This window comes from Amblyomma americanum, chromosome 8, assembly GCF_052857255.1.
Source record: "Amblyomma americanum isolate KBUSLIRL-KWMA chromosome 8, ASM5285725v1, whole genome shotgun sequence".
Taxonomy (NCBI): domain Eukaryota; kingdom Metazoa; phylum Arthropoda; class Arachnida; order Ixodida; family Ixodidae; genus Amblyomma; species Amblyomma americanum.
The window spans coordinates 14,936,454-14,955,390 of record NC_135504.1 but is presented as its reverse complement, the minus strand read 5'-3'; the positions used below and the strand labels follow the sequence as shown (position 1 = coordinate 14,955,390).

Genomic DNA, 18,937 nt, shown 5'->3' with positions numbered 1-18,937 from the left:
TTAATATTCAGTTGTCAAGTATACACGCTGTGGTGCGAGGTACATAGACGACTATTGCAATTAGGTTCAGTACACTCACATTTACAAGCGTCCGAAGTCCAGAATTCCGGTTCTGCGGAGAAAGAATGAAAGCATAAAAAGAAAAATGTCTAACTAGTTAATGCACTAGTTCTTAACGCTACCGTTCAGCACTGCGGAAAATGTGACCCCAACTGTTTTTTTATGTACGGCCAACTAGAACTTGCATACCTGAGCACACTATGCCAACAGCGAAAACCCAATTTTGTTAAATTGCAATTCATACTTTCATATTGAAATATCCTCGTTACGCACAAAAAAGACTCATAACCGAAGGAAGTAGAGGCCAAAGAAGTCTTTCAAAGAGTAAGCCTTACTTGCTCCTTTCAGTGAAAACCCGTCTGTGTGCGTGTGATAACACTCGATGGTACCCATTACAGATGGTGTCCTCACGCAACCTGGGAGGAGACAGTTAAATTATTGATTGGTCGCGCGGGGTTTCCCGGGAAAACCTGGACTGTACAAGTCGCACCGGTGGCAGCACCGGCCATCTCAGGGGAGTGGCGCACCGATTAATCGCTGCTGCACTGCACAAGGAGGCGTATGACGACTCTCAGGGATCTATGAGAGTTAATTAGAGAAAGACCGATTCTGCATGTAGGAGGTTTAACGCAATGGACATCGCGTCATACCGTTAAGGCCCGTGCCGTGGCATCGAGTTAGATCACGGATAGATTTTTTTTAAGGCTTACGCCTTCTCACACATAAACAGTCTGAAATGTCTCCGCCGACATTTTCTAACCCAAGTTCCTACACCACCCTTCTCGGCATTTGTGTAGGGGGAGTGTATGAAACATGATGAACAGTAAGCATTCAGCTCCCTACACGAAATACACCAATAACGCGACTTGGTATCAAGCATTGCATCTCTTCATTGATCTCAAGGGTTAAAAATGTGGTTAAGAAGCAATCTGATACGAAGAAAGACCGGTGGCAAGCCGACCTCGAAAGCAGTTTCAGTTGTGCGTTTGGTGGCGGAAAAGGAAAAACTTGAAAATATGTATTAGGCAAATATATTTTTGAATTTTCACTGTGTTGATTGATCACACGAGCGGATACATAAGCAGGTTCCGCAAGGTAAACTTCTTAAATGTTTTGTGTTTTATTTTACAGAATAATGAAATTTATTGAGAAAATTAAGTTCATCCGACTCCCTCAGAGCAACAGCGGACCCAAAGAGTCTTGTATATGCCAATGATTTATTTAATAGATAAAAGCTTTTGAACGCAAAATATGTTTACTCACACACAGGCGCGAAAATACAGCGCAGTGCAGGCTCTGCGGGGTCGTTGCCCAATCTAGTTTTCTTAGTTTGCATCGTTCTGTATCTATTGCCCCTATGGCAAAGATTTTCTGATTTCCGAGATTGCCAGTTCTAAGGAGTGAGCCATAAACATTATTCTTTAAATGTTAGTTCATGCGTCGCTAGCGTTGTGTAATTTCCTGGCCCCACTTGAAATCAAGGACAACTCAGGTATGCAATTGGTTTCATAAGTAGTTTGATATTTAACGTTATTGAAAGTAACCCGGGCATTTTTAGAATAGACAGAGAAAGAAACAAACCAATTCGTAAGGATGATGTGCACGTTGGGGAAGCTTCCTCGGCGGTCGCAAGTCTACGGAGATTATCGTCGCTCTGCCTTCAGATTAGCATCGCCAGCTTGTTTCAATTGAGACAGTTTAGCGCACCTCAGCGCGGAGTTGACCGCGGCGTTAAAAGTTTCCTTAGGGTCAAAAGCAAAGAGCAGCTTTAAGAATTAGCAAGGGTAATGTTAGTTGTAATGTATGTTTCGCGTACATGCTTTCAGTGTGATTTTGCAAAGCGTATGCACCACGTGACTACCCGCGTTGGGCGCGGGTGGACATGGCAGACGGTAGCCAGTGCGATAAAAATGAGTTAGTAACCGGCCGTACAACTAGTACACGCTCCTTGATTTATTTTTAATAAGTAATCATTGGGTTTAAATACTACGGCACACTGTTTTTCTTGGCTTTTTCATCCTTCACGTAAGAATAGTTTCCAAGTATTGTGGTCTCTAATATGACAGCGTGCTTAGTCCTTTTACAAACTACACCTTTTCCTCGCCTCTATCATTTGCGAAATATTTATCTTCAAAAGTAAATAAGTAAAAAGTGCCTGTTTACCTTCTCGCTCGAGCAGAGGTCCAGGCCGCTTGGCAGGCACTAGAAAAAAAGAATTCTGGTTAGCGTTTACACAAGGGGACTAATTCACCTTGAATGGCTGTTATTTAATTATTATCTTGAATGACTGTTATGTAGCCATAAAATGCTGAGATTTCAGCTTGCCTTCAGCGAGTCGTACAGAAGTGAATCGTATTTTTACTGCACTATGGTGAGCTGAAAAGGAGTCCCCGCTCCCAGCTGCGGGAACAACTCTAATTGAATGCCCGGTAGTGATGAACCAGACCACCATTCAATACCTTGTTTCATCCTGCTGCATGCATAAAAGAATCACTACATTTATTTCGTCTCGTTCAATAAGCTGCATTTGCATATCCATCATCTTTGCGGCTTTGACACGAGGAACTCTGTCTTGAGTTTTCTTGTATATATTTGAAAAAAATTACCGATGCATTCCTTTCACTATCGTACAGCAGTTCGCACGTGACACAAGTGCACCTATTTTGAAAAATTATCTGGTAGAGGGGAGCATTGCAAGAAAATTCACAAATATACATTATTATTAGATTACTTCTTTTTAGCTAAGGGGCTGCGGAAAACCTGATGTTCGACCAGATGTCCAGAAATATTTGCAGCATTATTTTGCTAATCAAGAAGCAGCAGACTTGGATTTTTGTTTTGTGTCTCCACTGTTATCCGCAGAAATACGTATTTTGTGTGCCTTCGAGCTCGGTGACGATGCACCGTGTTTTTCGGAAGCACTCTTCATGAAAGCAACAAAAGGAACAGCAGGAATTTATGAACATGGCTCTTTTTAAAACGTTCGGAGCGCACATTTACGGTGGCTCGTTGCGGAAATAATGGGCACGATGAATTAGATATGCTGATGATTATTCGACTGCAGTTGTGCAGTCAGTTATTCATAACGAAACCTATATATCACAGGTCACGCGTTCTGTCACTGACATCGTTTTTCGTAGTCGTCACTTTTCTCGCTCTGCTTAAACTTACAATGTTCATAAACCACTGCGCTACATGAATGTGTTAAAAAAATCTTATGCAGTATAAAATATTCCGGAGCCTTGCGAAATGGTGTCCCGGCAGGCCCAGTATCGCGTCGAGATGCTACAGCCCAAAAACCTTTTCTTATTCCCAGCGCAGAAACAAAACGGTTTTAGATAAACCTATGCTTTTAAAGCAAAATATAGATTGTATAACATACTTTGTAATTATTTCCTAGATTTGTGTTATTTTTAAAAATAACCGTGCGAAAAACTGGAACAAAGAGTAGAAAACACAGGACAAGCGCTGACTATCCACTAAAGTTCAATAACAGGAAACTGGCAAATATAAGGGAACAGACAACAACCTATGAACAAAACCACAAGGCACGTGCACTATGTTTGGTCAAGATAGGCCGCCTCACTGTCACGCAGGAGCAGGGATAATTTGCTGACGCACAATCTTGGTTTTTTGCTTATGTGGTAGGCTTCTACGATTTCGCTGGTCAATTGGTCGGGGTGTTTATACAATATGTCACTATAGTATACGAAAGGAAAACATGATTGACACTCTCGGCAATGATCAACTAAATTAGTATAGTGGGTAGTGTCTAATGAGTTAAAATGTTCTCTGAATCGTGTGATAATACATGGTCCCATTCGACCTACGTATATTTGACCACAGGACAGAAGTATTTTATGCACTACGCCCTCAGAGCACGGTAAAAATTTCTTATGCTTAATGCCATAAGACGCTACAAATTTGCTAGGATTTCGAGCTTTATTTTAACAATTGAACAAATTTTGGTGAGCATAGTTTTGTTGTTAGGTTGTTGCCTTTTTCCTTATATTTGCCTCTTTCCTGTGATTAAACTTCAGTTGAGAGTCAGCGCTTGTCTCGTGTTTTCAACCCTTCGTCCCCGTTTTCCGTGCTGTTATCTTTAAAACTGTATCACCAACTCACCGCCTAGCTATCGTGTTTGTTTTATTGGCGCTCTTCCTTCTTACATGTGCCCCAAGGGGCACACTAAGTATGATACTGCTATTGCATTGCTAACTAACCCATATAAATAAATTTGGCGTGCACCAGCGTATTATTTCATTATTTAAAGCCTCACAAAAACTGAGCCACACTTACAAGGCGTAAGTTGAGGGCTAAATTGGAAAGAGAGTTTTTCGGAAGATACAGTAGTCGTATGTAGTGTTTCTTACTTGTGACACTGCGCTGCTAAGACTCCGTTGAGCGGTCCTGTACTCGTACCTTCACACACATGATAACGATGACATGCTTCTTTACATGAGACGCGGCAAACAAAATGTTGACGTAAGAAATAATCAATTACCTTCCCCATTCCAAATATATCAGGGATGCTGGCCTCGACACAGTCGCTCTCAGCCGTCGCGGCACCTGGTTCATAGCAAACAATGAAAACAGTTATGAGACTTGCATGACAGGCGCTTCGTGTTGAAGGAAAACAAAATCTGGCTATTCGTTGAAGCAACGTCTATCCCCTCCAAAGATGTGGCCAATTGCATCCAGCAGCCCAGGAAGACATGCCCTACGTAGGTGAAAATCAGTTGAAGAAAATCATTCTTCAGTTTCAATAGAGCCCAGCAGATTCCTTTGTTCGATCTCTGTCAGCCATGTTCTGGATAATGACTACTGACAGATGTCTTCAAAGCAATCCTTTATTCTTAGGCCCCACGCCCTATTTCGGTGCCAAATGAAGCTATTGGAGAGAATATTTTCGCAGTCAGTGCTCAGTAATTTGGGAGCGGATTCTAGGCCCGTTGTGAGAATGCGCTGAAAAGCTATTGAACTAGCGTATTTCGGCGAACCATTATGGCGCAATTGTTTAGGAAGCATATCTGGAAATGATCAACTGTGCACGTAGGCTACAGATGTGCGCAGAGAGCCCGCAAGCAGGGCTCTAACTGAAACTACTGTCTTCAAGACCTTAATATTTGCTTAAAATATGCTTGAACATCTCTTCGTGTATAAAACCTACGAAATGGCTCAATTATTGCTGGAAGCTTGATTTTATTCTAAAATGGCTGACTGAGCGTTGCTCTGCTGATCACACTGTTTATACATGTAAAGGCAGAATTTGATGCCATTTGAGGAGCCCATTGCAACGAATATGTGGGCAGTGCTCGCCTAATGCTTAAAAAAGTGACTTCATGACTGATATCTTCTGAAAAATAAATTCCTCGCTTTAGAAAAATAACTTTGCAGAACTATCAGAGAAAGCTAAAGAAAGTACTTAGCGACAAAAGGATGTAGTTTCATGGTTTTGTTTCCTCCTTGGTTTGATAGTGGCCTCGGAGTGTTGCTTAAATTTGGAAAGTAAAGAAGGAACGTCCAACATAAGGCTCATTGCTTAGAGAATAATGTTTGCGCGATGAACAATAAAAGTTTATGCCGACGACCTCTGCCGTCATGCACTGTTATAGCATGCGTGTTTAAATGCTCGCCTTGTTGAGCGATCGACATGTCGCTAACAGAGTGGAAATAATCAACTCTAGTGGCCGTGATTATCTGAAGACAAAATCAAAGGTGTAAGTTAGCATATGCGGAAATAATGTGTGCGAAGTTACGTTCCTAAAAATGAGCATTGAAAAGCCGCAGCCAAAATGGGTGCACTCACTCAGATAACTCGCATAAAGCCTTGCAGAGCTTTTAACTTATGGGTTCTGGCGTATTTGCTACAATTAATAGCAAATCTGAGGGTTATAAACAAAAAGCTGAGGACCTCTGAGGTACTTTTTAGCATCGAACATCATTGCATACGGTACATTTTGCAAAACAAGCCGTATAAAACTCTTCGCAGGGATCTGTATTGTACCACTAGGAAAGCAACGTCAAGAAGGTTCTCACCGCCGATGACGAGGCATATTTGAAATGACGCCAGTATGGCCAGTACCAAGGAAATGGCCATGGTGTTCATCGTGTAGCTTCAAGAAGCCGAGCTGACACAAAGGTTTTGACGTTGAAGCAACCCGGAGCAGCTAGTGGTTTTTCAGGGCCCGCTACTGCGGTTTATATACTCCGATCAAAGAGGTTGCTTGATGCTATAGGACTTACAGCCATGAGATTGCAACGGGATATCACGGACGTTAGTTTTTTTTTAGAATTGATGTATGTCCGGGATCACGTAACTTGCGCAGCAGCTGTGAGATGCATAGGTGGCGCAGCGTATATTTCTGGAACCAGCCTGATGATCCGGGTTGAAACGTACTGGGGGTTGAAACGCACTGAATGAATACAAGATGATGAAGGCGGTACTAATAACTTGCTATATTTATTGCGGAGAAGGACGTTCGCTACTTCGCCTACGCAAAGTCCGACAGACAAATGAATACAGTTCCCCTACTGTTGCATACGTACTTTACAGCTGACAACCTCTCTCGCTTTCTTTATCATGCGCGTCATGTTCACCATGCGCAATGCTGTAAGCGAGCCGCACGATCTAGTGCGTGGAAAGAAAGAAGGAACAGAAAATTGTTCTTTGCAATTAAACACCCTGAGAGTTGTCTTATTGGTACAAATTTACTATATATAGGCATACCGAATTTTCAACCATGTTCAAAGTAATCTAACTGGATAACTCCAAATATATACATCGTTCACATCACTTGAAGTACAATCATATATATAGCTGTGGTTTGCTACCCAACTTTTAATTTAATTTGCAGCTGGAATCGCTGCACTCAATAGGTTTTCGTTCAATGTAGCAATCGGCAAAAGAAGAAATGTCAACTATTACTGGAATTTAAACTTTGGCACGAAGGAGAGGGTACGAAGGTGGCTGGGGGGGCCAAGAATTTTCTGTTATTTCATGTATTGACTGAATTGACCACACTCTCTTACACGTGAGGCTGATTCTTACGGATGCTTTAGTTCCGACAAAAATTGAAGTTTTCAAATTCGCAGCGCAAGTGTCTGAACGCCATAGACTAAATGCGTTTGCGCAGACCACTGCATTTAAAGTGTGGGAGACACTCATAGGGCACCTTTGTCCCGTTTAGTTAGGGACAGCGATTAATCTGAACAGTCAATAATTTTTAAATTCGTTTCATATGTGCTCAGTAGTCGAAAACAGCATTTTCGTGGCAACCATCCGTCAGAACGTGTAAGTGATCAAAGTAGTCGCGTAACATGAAATGTAAAAACATATTTTGTGCTTTCTTCCACAGAAGGTGGCCGGATCTCGTGTGGATGGGAAATTAAATTTTGTTAAAGAAAAACGCTTACCAAAGTACTCCTCAACTTACATCTGTGCGGAAACCCCATATAGCATGATGTGAATTGAAGTGCGTGGCCAAAAAATTAGCCGTGGCTTAGCTCGGCTATGCAGGGTATACGTAGCGTGAGCAGCAATTTCGCTTTCCTTCTCCATGGCTATACCACACTGGCAAACGCACCCCTAATATGTATACCATCACTGATACCTCTGCGCATGCGCACGAAATGAGAGGCGCTCTCAAGCTGCTCCGGCACAGCGACAGACTTGGCTACTGCGCAACGGAGGCGCGCAGCTAGGCACGCGCCGGCGCCAGTGCGTCTGATGCGGCTATGACGTCACTCCTCTGGAATGCGCAGACTGGCGAGGCGCTCGTGGTGGCGGCTCCGGCGCTTCAGCTGTGCGCCGTGTGACGTCACTGCTCCTCGCGCATGCGCAGCGCGGCTCTCCAGGAGCCACGCGAAACTGCTCAACCTCGGCCAGTGTAGCTCGCGCAACAAAACCGCTTTGGATATATTGCACAGTAAAGAGTCTAAGCAGTCCTAGACCTCAACTTAGACCTCGACGTGGGCGAAGAAAGCGCCTAAGTGTTTGGCTGAGGATTAATTTACCACGGGGTTCTTCGCAACACGCAGCATCCTACAGAACATGTAAGCCCTTCCTTTCACCTCCGGAAGCAACATCAAAATCATTCTTCAGACTTCAGGACAAAGGCCTCTCTCATATCTCTATTTAGCCCCGTCCTGTGCCAGCAGTAGTCACCTTTTCCCCGCTAGCTTCTATTTCTCATCGTCCGCATTACTTTCTGGCGCCCCCTGCTACGCTTTCCACCTCTTCGAATCCTGGCCGTTACCTTTAACATACATCGATTATCCTGCTTTTGTATTACATGCCCTGCACAAGCAAATTCCTTCTACTTGATTTGGAGCAACATGTCATTAACCCGCTGTTCTCTAAACCACCCTGCCCTCTTCGTTTCGTTAAACGTTAAACCAATCGCTTTCCTTTCCATAGCTCGCTGCGTTTTCCTCAGTTGAACGCTCCTTCCCCACTGGTGAGTACCGCTAGATACATACATATAAGTATGGCGCGTCCCGCCATCCTTCCTTTATCGTTATCAGCGGTAAAGCACGCACTCAGACTTTATGACAGCATGAGTTCTGCTAGTAAAATGATCGGTATCCTTGTCAGCTTCCATTTAAATACCATAATTCAGGTTTATTTAAAGATAATTTAGCAAAACCAAATGGATGCATTTTATTTTGTTATTTGCAGTGACACAATGGTCCCCTGGAGTGACAATCTATACTGAGGGGCCAGTCGGTCACACGTATTGTTTTAACGATTAACATTGTCAAAACAACACAGATAAAAGGCGAAGATGGGACGAATTCCATTGCGTTTCTGTTGAAGCGGCCATCCTGTTTTCGCTTTTCTGCGAGTTGCCTTATCGCTACGTTCTTCATTAAACATCATTGTATTATGATTGTTCCATTTGACAGATGTTTTGCAATTCGTCCACAGGAGGAAGATTGGACAGCATACGACAGCGTGTTTCATGAGAATTTTCTTATGCGGTGCTGACCAGGATGCAAAAAACACATAACCACGTAAACGGAACTCGGTGTTCGTTTTATTCGCTCGGGAAATGTTTGCACGAGAATGCGAGTATATTTCCGCATTTTGTGTTAGAAAATGCAGATTTCGTGCAATTTTGTGTCCTGATTCATGTGTTTTACGAAAACAGAGCAACGTCCATAAACTTCACCAATGCATCCTCTTGAGTAGTTTAAAGCGCGCGTTAAAAAGATGTCAGGACAGGCAAGTGCAGACTGGTAACTGCGCAATCATCTGTAATAGATAAGTTCCGGCGACAAACTATTAGATTGGCAACGCTTGAGTCAAGACAGGCACGCGAAACACGGGTACTATAAATTCAAAGAGAGGTAACGGCAGCGCTGGTAAAAATGCAGGTGTGTCAGGCGTGGATGACGCCAAATACATGAATCACACACGTACTGACATACGGAACAGGATGTTGGTTGTCCTGCAGGATGTTCCAGTAGCACAATCTGCAGAGCTGTTTTGTTTTTTCTATGGCGTCATTGAAACCGCTACTTCTACTGTCAGTTCATCTACGTCCTTATGAATTCTAATTTCAATTTCTCGACGTTGAAAGAATGGTTCAAAGTATTACTTGTGGAAAGCAGTCCGCAGTATTAGAAACAGTAGGCTTTTGTGGTATTGCAAATATTTATAGCTTAATTTAGAGCAAAGGTCTCGATTTTTTAGCAATGTGTTACAAGGCGAGGATCGTCTTGAAAAGCCGCTAAATATACCTACACCATGTCGAAAACATTCGTATAGTTAGAGGCTTGCAGCAGATTATCTAAGTCCGCCTGTTTTGCGGGAACTGTTCATGAATTCAAATGTAGTTGCGACAGTTGATCACTATCTACAAACAAGTTGTTATTCATTACTGAAAAAAGTCAGATTATTACGACGTTTGTGTCCGTGTTTTTCACGATTTATGTAGTTACTGCGTTATTGATCAGCGCTCCCCGTGTTTGAGGTATTGATGACGTCACTGCTTGTGTGCCAGAAAAGCCATTATGATGTCACGTAGTGGTGACGGCAGTCGAAGCAGCGATGAAGACGGACGAAGGGTCTTCTAAAAGAAAACTGTGTATTGGGCTGACTTGCACCCAAAAATAGACTGAATCACTCGGCGGCGGCGAAGCGACAAGCGTGCTCGGCGGTCGTCGAACAGAATGCCCGCCGCTGTCGGCCGTGCTCAATTTAAAGCTGATAGCGAACTTTCGAGATAAAGCGTGCAAAGTTACTAGAACATTCCGGAACAACGTAGAATCAGCTCTGCCTGGCTGCGATCTATCGAGATAAATTTAGTCGCGTCTTGCGTAGCAAACAAAGCGATAAAGTGATGTGGCGGCAGATTTGAAAAACGAACACACTGCAAATATATACGCGGCATTACTCCCCTCTCAAAGAACCATCGACCCGATGCATTAAAACAAATAATGCGACTAGTAAGAAAAAAAACGGATCTTGCGAAAATAGAGCATGGAAATGCAGCGGCCTTTAGCGCGCATAATACGGCTTCAGACGGACTACATGGACAACTTCTGGTCGTACGCGGCGTCGCTGGGATGCACTCATTGCGTCAGGGATGACTTCATAATCCAGTTCACCTAGCCGACGAAGAACCTTGTACGGGCCGAAATAGCGGCGCAAAAGCTTTTCACTCAATCCACGGCGGCGAATGGGCGTCCACACCCAGACTTGGTCTCCTTGCTTGTATTCCGCGTTGCGTCTTCGAAGGTTGTAGCGTCTGGCGTCGGACCGCTGCTGATCTTTGATCCGTAATCGGGCAAGCCTTCGAGCTTCTTCTGCGCGTTGAAGGTAGGCGGCAACGTCGACGTTCTCTTCTTCTGTAACGTTGGGCAGCATGGCGTCTAACGTGGTCGTGGCCTCCCTGCCATGGACGAGCCTAAAAGGCGTCATCTGGGTGGTCTCCTGCACTGCGGTGTTGTAGGCGAAGACGACGTAAGGCAGGATGACATCCCAGGTTTTGTGTTCGGCATCTACATACATTGCGAGCATATCGGCGATGGTTTTGTCCAGGCGCTCGGTCAGTCCGTTGGTCTGCGGATTATATGTAGTTGTCCTCCGGTGGCTGGTTTGGCTGCAACGCAGGATGGCTTGCGTTAGTTCCGCCGTGAATGCTGCTCCTCTATCCGTGATGAGCACATCGGGGGCGCCGTGTCGAAGAAGAATGCACTCCACGAAAAATTTGGCGACTTCTGCTGCTGTTCCGTTCGTTAGGGCTTTCGCCTCGGCTTAGCGGGTCAGGTAGTCGGTCGCTATGATGATCCACTTATTACCAGATGTTGATGTTGGAAACGTTCCAAGCAAGTCCATGCCGATCTGCTGAAAGGGTCTTGAGGGAGGTTCAATGGGGCTCAGAAATCCTGCTGGTCGTGTGGAAGGGGTCTTTCGTCGGTGACAATCTCGGCAGGTTTTCACATAGTGTGCGACATCGGCAGACAGTCGGGGCCAATAATATTTGTCTTGAAAGCGGCGGAGGGTGCGAGTAAACCTGAGACATCAAGCTGTCTGCTTGTTGTGTGAAGTGTGTAGAACTTCTTCGCGGAGACAAGCAGGTACAAAAGGAGGCAGGCTGGTTTGGTGGCTGCGAAGTTCTTCACAAGGACCTCATTCTGCATACAGAATGAAGACAGTCCTCGCTTGAATGAAGCGGGGGGGGGGGGGGGAGTGAAGAAACCTTGCCTTCCAGGTACTGGATGAGGCCTTTTAGGCCGGGGTCCGAGCGTTGCTCCTGAGCAAAAGAGCTGGGGCTGATGGGTCCCAGGAAGGCGTCCTCATCGTCGTCCAGCGGCGGTGTATCTACAGGGGCTCTTGAGAGGCAATCGGCGTCAGAGTGCTTGCGTCCGGACTTGTAAACGACAGTGACCTCAAAATCCTGGAGACGCAGACTCCATCGAGCGAGTCGGCCAGAGGGGTACTTCAAATTGGCAAGCCAGCACATCGCGTGGTGGTAGCAGACCACCTTGAACGGTCATCCGTACAAGTAGGGGCGGAAGTTCGACGTAGCCAGATGATGGCAAGGCACTCCTTCTCAGTTGACGAATATTTAGCCTCGGCTTTGGTAAGGGAACGGCTAGCGTATGCGATGACTTTCCCCAGCATGTCACTTTTTTGAACGAGGACGGCGCCTAGTCCCACGCTGCTTGCGTCGGTATGAACTTCAGTATCGGCGTTTTCATCAAAATGCGCAAGGATCGGTGGGGACTGTAAACGAAGCTGAAGTTCCTTGAAGGCTTCTGCTTGTGGCGCTTCCCATTTAAACGGCACGTCTGCCTTCGTCAGTTGGGCCAGGGGCTCGGCGATGCGCGAAAAGCTTTTCACAAATCGTCTGTAATAAGCGCACAGTGCGAGAAATCTGCGCACTGCTTTCTTATCGGCCGGCGGTGGAAACTGTTGAATAGCAGCTGTTTTCAGCGGGTCTGGGCGTACTCCTTCCTTGCTAACGATGTGGCCTAGAAACAGCAGCTGTTCGTAGGCAAAGTGGCATTTCTCTGCTTTCAAGGTTAGGCCAGACGACTTGATTGCGTCTAGTACTGTTCGAAGTTTTTTGAGGTGCTCTTCAAAGTTCGAGGCGAAGACAACGACGTCATCTAAATATACCAGACAAATTTGCCACTTCAGGCCTGCCAGCAATGTATCCATTACTCGTTGAAACGTCGCTGGTGCGGAACAGAGACCAAATGGCATCACCTTGAACTCAAAGAGCCCATCCGGAGTGATGAATGCTGTCTTCTCGCCTCAATGCTGACCTCAATTTTCCAGTAGCCGCTCTTGAGGTCCATTGATGAGAAATATTTGGCGTTGCAGAGGCGGTCCAGTGTGTCGTCGATGCGGGGGAGGGGGTAGACGTCCTTCTTTGTTATGTTGTTCAAGCGGCGGTAATCCACGCAGAATCGAAGTGCGCCGTCTTTTTTTCTCACTAGAACAACAGGTTCCGCCCATGGGCTGTTTGAAGGCTGGATGACGTCGTCGCGAAGCATTTCTTCGACTAAGTCCCGGATGGCTTGTCGTTCTCGCGGTAACACACGGTAGGGGCTTTGATGGAGAGGTCGGACGTGTTTATCCGTTATAATGCGATGTTTGGCAATTGGCGTCTGTCGCACCTTCGGCGATGTCGAAAAACACTCACTGTAGCTTTGAAGCAGATTGCGGATCTGGTCTTGTCTGTTCCGGTGCAGGGCTGGGTTGATGTCGAAAGTGGGCGAGTTCTCTTGTTCAGGCGAATTTTCTGCGGAGGGGTCGGAGAGGGCGCAGGAGTCTCGTACGTCAGATATTTCGTCGAAAAAAGCAATCGTCGTTCCTCTGTTAATGTGCCGGTATTCTTCGCTGAAGTTAGTCAGCAGTACTTCAGCATGGCCATTACGGAAATGTGCGATGCCTCTTGCGATGCTGATTCCTCGGTCTAGAAGCAACTGCATGTTCCCCTGGATGATGGCTTCAGCGTTAATGGTTTTCGTGGCGCCTATGGCTCATCTCGTAGAGGACGTGGCTCATCTTGGGGAGGACGTGGGGGTTGTCGTTGGGGCTGGGCAGTTCTTACTGCAGCGGCGTAGGTCATGGCCTGGGGTTCTGTGGCCGTCGGGGTGCCAAGTGCCTGTTGCACTTCTTCCCGTACCACATCCATCAGAGTCGCTGCTTTTGGCTGTGGGGAGGATGGCAGTAATCGGCGTAGCTCCTCTCGCACGATTTCGCGGATAACTTCCCGCAAGCTGTAGTTGGTGGTGGCCGGCGTGTCCGGACGGATTGCACAGGCAGAAGAAGGGCGATTGTACTGCCGAGCTCGGACGTCGAGGGTCTTCTCAATCGTGCAGGCTTCTTGCAAGAATTCCTCTACAGTTTTTGGCGGATGGCGGACAAGGCTGCCAAAGAGTTGTTCTTTTACGCCGCGCACTAAAAACTGAACTTTCTTTTCCTCGGTCATCTTGGGGTCGGCGCGGGAGAAATAGGCGCTTCATCTCCTCGACGTAACCGCGGACGGGCTCATTCGGAAGCTGGATCCTGGACTCGAGGAGTCGTTCGGCTCTTTCTTTCCTCACTACACTGGTGAATACCTTCAATAGTTCTCTCTTGAATAGCTCCCATGTCGTAAGGGACGACTCGTAGTTTTCGTACCACGTGCGTGCGGAGCCATCCAATGAGAAAAACACGTGTCCAATCTTTGCCGCATCATCCACTTTTTGAATGACGCCACGCGCTCAAATTGGTCCAACCATTCTTCAGGGTCTTCGCCTAGGGATCCATTGAAAGTTGGCGGCACCCGCGGCTGCTGTAGTAAGATCGGTGTCGACATCTTCGGCGAGGTTGCGGTGCTCGTAGCAGCGTCTTTTCGCTGTCTGGTGCGGTCCGGCAGTTTCCCGAACTCAGGCTCCTCTCCCTGGAGGCGTCGGCTGGCTCGCTGAGCTGCTGGCTCGTCCTCGGGTGCGAAGCGCTGAGGGCTGGCTTCAGGACTTGAAGGGGGCGTCCGGAACATGGAAGGCTACCCAGCACCTCCACCAGATGTAACGTAGTGGTGACGGCAGTCGAAGCAGCTATGAAGGCGGACGAAGGGTTACTGCGTTATTGATCAGCGCTCCCCGTGTTTGTGGTATTGATGACGTCACTGCTTGTGCGCCAGAAAAGCCATTATGATGTCACGTAGCGGTGACGGCAGTCGAAGCAGCGATGAAGACGGATGAAGGGTCTTCTAAAAGAAAACTTTTTTGGGCTGACTTGCACCCAAAAATGGACTGAATCACTCGGTGGCGGCGAAGCGACAAGCGTGCTCGGCGGTCGTCGAACAGAATGCCCGCCGCTGTCGGCCGTGCTCAATTTAACGCTGATAGCGAACTTTCGATATAAAGCGTGCTAAGTTACTAGAACATTCCGGAACAACGTAGAATCAGCTCTGCCTGGCTGCGATCAATCGAGATTAATCTAGTCGCGTCTTGCGTCGCAAAGAAAGCGATAAGGTGGGGTGGCGGCAGATTTGGAAAACGAACAAACTGCAAATATTCGCGGCATTATCACGAATATTTATTGTCTGCACATTGTGGGCCACGCTGCTCCTTCTATTGCCTTAAGGCAATAGAAGGATCCCAGCTCAGTTCGAAAACGCATCCACTACCATAAAAGAACACACGCCTTCGGCTAGTCCCGCAAAGTCAACATGAACCCGGCGCCGACATCTTTAGGGCTTCGTCAAGAAATGTGCAGCGTCTTGGGGTCGCTTTGCCTGTTCTCTTGACATGATTTGCAGTGCAGAACAACGAAATGTTGGATGAGTGCGTCAATCCTGGGCCACCAAATACAAGCCCTTCCGAGAGCTTTCACGGCAATAATTCCTGGATGATTTGCATGTAGCATGCCAAGCATTTGCTTCTGAAGTTGTTCAGGCACACGGTTACCTGCGATAGGCCTGCGAGGACTCTGTCCATCACTCGCTGGAACAGCCCGGGAACAAACGTCGCACGTTTTACAAATCCTTCACTGTGTTTATCGTGAGCAACTCCACTGTGACGTCATTAACTACAAGCTGTTGGTACGCCGGCATCAAGCCCAACTTCTAAAAAACGCGACCTTCGCCCAATTTTGCGGACAATCCTCGACTCGTAGGCAAAGGGTAAACGTTGTTTCTTAACGCTTGGTTGACTGTATTTCGGTGAACACTGCCGATTCTAAGCGATTCATTCAGTTTTCGAACAACAACGAGAGGTGTAGCCCATTCTGAATAAAGCGTTTATAGCAGAAATCCTTGTCTCTCTAATCTGCCCAACTCTGCTACGACATCGTCCTTGAGCGCTAACGGAACGCTGCGACATTTCAGGAACCTTGGCTGAGCGTCTTCGTGAGCTCAAGGTGAATCAGCGGCAGCTTAGCGCCTGGAAATGACTCGCTTAAATATCTGAACACGTTGACCGTTCTTCTTCTTGGCCGTTGCTTACGGTGTGAAGACCTGTAATCTCTATGTTTAACGCCTTGAACTAGTCACGGCCTAGCAACGTGCTGCCGTCATTTATCACAACCATTAGCGGCAGAAAGCAAATTTACCCTTTTTTTATCGGGTAAAAGTTCCAAAGCGACTCAGGCTATGAGGGATGCCGCAGTGAAGGGCTCTGGAAATTTCTACTAACTAGGGTTCTTAAACGTGCAGTGACACCGCATAGTACACGGACCTCTATAGAATTTCGCATTCATGGAAATTCGACCGCCACTGCCGGAGTCGAACCCGCGTCTTACGGGTCAGTAGTCGAGCGAAAAGGCGGAAGCGGTGACCTTGTGGTAGAGCATCCGCCTCGCATTAGGAAGGTCCTGGGTTCAATCTCCAGTGCCACCGGGCACCCACCGGTTTTCTAATGGGTATAAGATTTCCTCCGGCTTGGCGCTCGGCTCTTCTGGGGTCAGATGCTTGGGAAAGGGTCTGGACCACGAATGTAACCCTTTGAATTCCACGGGAGCCATAGATGTCAAGCCGCAGTGTCAAGGCCTTCTTTGACGAGATGGGAATCTGATTCTTCCTGGTTGATACTTTTCGTGACTTGTATGTTTTCGTATCCTTCGTGGCTTATGATTGACCTAGCTGCTCAGGAGTCTATTTCGATCTGTACGTGCTGACCCCAATGCTCACCATGACAACAAATTTGGGACAGCTATTTACTTCACTAATGTTATAAAGTGCCGATATGGCCACTGTGCGTAGCGTGAGTGAGAATACGCGCTGCTCACTTCGAAAATTTAGCTGAGGTTTAACTACAGGTGAACCTGGCTAGAGCAGAAAAACTGGGGTGCATCGGGCATGTAGGCGTGGCTTAGGTTTTGTAACGTTGAGTGCGTTCCGAAAACTGGATAGGCTGCGCCCCTACCCTGCCACCCTGGCAGGTGGCAATTAAATTAATGGTTGATCGCGAGAAGTTGGCCACCCAATGAATTCTGCAGCCTATTGCTGGAGTGCCGCGTGTCTGCCACAACGTCGTCAGCGTTAATGCACGCAGCTCACATATCTCTCTCAACCCCACCACCTACCTGAAAGCGCTATTGAGACGTCCACTGACCCAGGGAGCCAGTTATGCGCCCTTCGTTTCTTCAAAATTATCGGAGTCTAGAACGCTGTCAACGCCAACGACAAGGAACGCCAACGGCTCATAGAAACGGAGGCGAGCGCACGGTTTCCGTGGTGGCGGATGAGTGACGTCTTAGCTGTGACGTGGTTCAAAGTCGGTTCAAGGTCCGGTGCGCGCAGTGCATTCGGCGCACACAGAGAAGGTACTGAGGGGAGTAGTATAGCTGTCCCCTTAAAAAAACGTACCTTAAGTGCAGTTCTGATGGCTCCGGGTTGTCGTGGTCCTTTACGGCGTCGACAATGACTCGGTACTCGACACGTGGCGGTCGTTTCTGTTTTGCGATGGTTGCTGTTAGGGAGTACGTTGCCTCGCCAGAACAGCTCAGTAACGCTGCCCTCTTGACGGCGTTTTCCGTCAGCTTGTTCGCTGAGCAGCTCAACTCGATGCGCTCCACGTATTCTTCCCATGACGAATTTCTGTTTGAACTAAACTCACCGACGCGACTACCGAAAGCCATCTTGGCCATCACATCCGGCCTCCCCCGCATGGGTTAGACCGTGCTTCATTGCCACTGTAATAAAGAAAGTGGGCGCTACACGAGCTGCAGGCAAAACTGTTTATTCGGCAAAAGAGTTAAGAGCAGGGGGCAGACAGTCACGTAGAAAACAGGCGCCGCACGTCATATGATGCCCGGGCCAGACACGACGTGAAGCTAGCTGTGCATGTTATCACTCATGGTGCGCACAGTGGCATGTTATCACACTTAGCTAGTAGGCGGCGAGGAGGTGGGGCTTCCCGGTCATCAGAGGCGTGTAAGCTAGCGGCGCAGTACCTGAAACAGCACAACTGCGCTGCTTGTCCTACTACATCATGGTCGCACCATACCCCTGGTTTCCTGCTTACTTAATTTCAGCATTGACTGAGTGTAACTTGCATTCACCGGCCAGGTAGGCCTTACATGTTAAGAATAGTGACCTTATTTGGTTTAAATCGAATTTTGAAAACGTAGATCGCCGTAGTTTTATTGCGTTTATTTTATTTTTCGAAACATAAACATATTCAGTTTATCTTCTGCGGAGCAATCGGACATTAGTAGCGCCTGAGATGCGGTCTATAGGTTTTATGAATTGTTCATATTGCAAGCAATGACTAATACACAGAATTGTGTTGTTTTTTTATTGAGATTTGTTATTTATGACAACTAGAAGCAAATCCCTTCATTTCTCGGATGACATTTAGCAGTCCGCACCTACTTTACTGCAAAAGCTAGCTTTGCTTCTTATAGAAGAAAAAAAATGGAATAGTGTTAATAGGCTCCGCCTATCTCATGACTGAAATCCGCCTCGCTGACTTTGATTTAAAATGCATGATCCACTGAGGCACAGCATCTCTGATGGGTTCTACAAAGAACCGACACCACCTTCGCAACTTTCATTCTGAATTTCAAACCATAATCCTGATTACACGCCAGAATTTGATGGAGTCTTGAAAAACACTTAACTCTTTTTCTGTATTTGTACCATCTTCGTCTCGCTGTAAACCATGACCGCAGTTCAATACCACGAGTGATTATAATCAATAATTTTATTTTCAAAGCCTCTCTATTACGCATTTAAGTTTGCGAGAAAAATGTCTTGACTCACAACTATGCTGAGGGGAACAGTTCTTATTTTCTCCTTTCTTCAGCAAATTAAGAAAGGTGCAGCTGTTCTGCCATTCCATTAGGTGTATATGAAAGAACAAGGTTTGAACAAGGAAAAAATAACGCAGTTAGAGCTAACAAGTGTCTCTGCATATGGGCCCATCAGAC

General features: G+C 46.6%; 1 protein-coding gene and 1 long non-coding RNA gene across 4 annotated transcripts in view; both read right to left on the bottom strand.

The window, feature by feature from the left end:
* The window catches only part of LOC144100077 (uncharacterized), a 276,109-nt gene that overhangs the window by 39,206 nt on the left and 217,966 nt on the right, over window positions 1–18,937 (bottom strand). The gene's annotated exons all lie outside the window — the stretch shown is intronic.
* LOC144100076 (uncharacterized) lies at window positions 80–4,630 on the bottom strand. Its single transcript, XR_013307514.1, has 3 exons — window positions 4,565–4,630; window positions 2,224–2,262; window positions 80–112 (listed from the first exon to the last, which is right to left on the bottom strand). It is a non-coding gene; the product is annotated as an uncharacterized LOC144100076 (long non-coding RNA).